The sequence below is a fragment of the Suncus etruscus genome, chromosome 20, assembly GCF_024139225.1.
Source record: "Suncus etruscus isolate mSunEtr1 chromosome 20, mSunEtr1.pri.cur, whole genome shotgun sequence".
Classification (NCBI taxonomy): domain Eukaryota; kingdom Metazoa; phylum Chordata; class Mammalia; order Eulipotyphla; family Soricidae; genus Suncus; species Suncus etruscus.
This window is the reverse complement of record NC_064867.1, coordinates 41,441,541-41,442,756: the sequence shown is the minus strand read 5'-3', so window position 1 is coordinate 41,442,756 and position 1,216 is coordinate 41,441,541. Positions and strand designations below refer to the sequence as shown.

The window sequence follows — 1,216 nt, the reverse complement described above, 5'->3', positions numbered from 1 at the left end:
ATAGGAAAATAACTAAAATCCAAAGGCAATAGAGATAATAACTGGAGACTTGGTCCTTACTAGGAAGCTTTCAAGGATGGGCAAGGTAGGATCAGCCAGGAAAGAGGTTACTATGGCAATGATAGAGTACTGTGGTAATGTGGAAGAGGACTGAATGATGGAAGGAGGTGAAGTGATATTAATGATAACCTCTCAGGAATAGGATTGTAGACCACAGTGCCTTAAAGTGGGGAAGAAAGACAATGAGAAAAGTGTGTGTCAGAAAGGCAGATTGAAGAATGAGAAAAAATTTGGGGACACTGATGGAGAAAAGTGAAAATATGGTGAAAGGATTGGTATTGGAACACCGTATGCCTGAAACTCCATCATCAAAGCTTTGTAATCCACTATGATTCAATCCCAAAGTTTCTTCTCAAAAATGACTCCATTCCCCAAATCTGGGTTAATAGGGTCAGTCCCTACAGGGAAGATGTGTTCGACATGAATATCTCTTAGTTTGTCCATCTGTCTGGTCCTTCTAACTTCCTTCTACCCTTCTCTATTGAGCACTTACCAATGGTTCAATGCCATTGGGCAAACAAATGGAAGCAAAGCTAAATGAATGGGATGACATTAATTAAGAAAAGCTTCAGAATGATAAAAGACTAGAAATAAAATATATCTTCTGACAGGAGAGATACCATGATCATTAAGGTGGTTTTCCCAGGGTGAGGCTTATCCATTGAATTCCAGATGTGCTGACCCCTTGATTTCCCCAAATGTGGGAAAGTCAACTGCATGATTTGTGGTAGTGGAGAACGAAGTTCGTGTTCTTCCTTTAAAACTTTAAGATCGGGGCCGGAGCGGTGGCGCAAGCTGTAAGGCATCTGCCTTGCCTGCCCTATCCTAGGACGGACCGCAGTTCAATCCCCTAATATTCCATATGGTTCCCCAAGCCAGGAGCAATTTTTGAGCACATAACCAGGGGTACCCCCCGAGTGTCAATGGATGTGCCCCTCCCAAAAAAAACCCAAAAATAAATAAATAAATAAAATCCTATTGATTCAGAGAAAATACCTGTCCACATACATTTGAACTAAAGGATTTAAACTAAAGAAATGACATGTTTGGCATATGCCCTACCCACTGAACTATCTTTTGGACCCAATTTCTCCAATTCCTTTTGCTGCTGCTGCTGTTGTTGTTGTTGTTGGGGCCATATATGGTGGTGCTCAGA

The 1,216-nt window shown here is 41.4% G+C and overlaps 1 non-coding gene across 1 annotated transcript; it reads left to right on the top strand.

Annotated features, from left to right (window-relative positions):
- Positions 1 to 657: 657 nt before the first annotated feature.
- Positions 658 to 819, top strand: LOC125998488 (U1 spliceosomal RNA). Its single transcript, XR_007492048.1, has one exon. It is a non-coding gene; the product is annotated as a U1 spliceosomal RNA (small nuclear RNA).
- Positions 820 to 1,216: the final 397 nt, after the last annotated feature.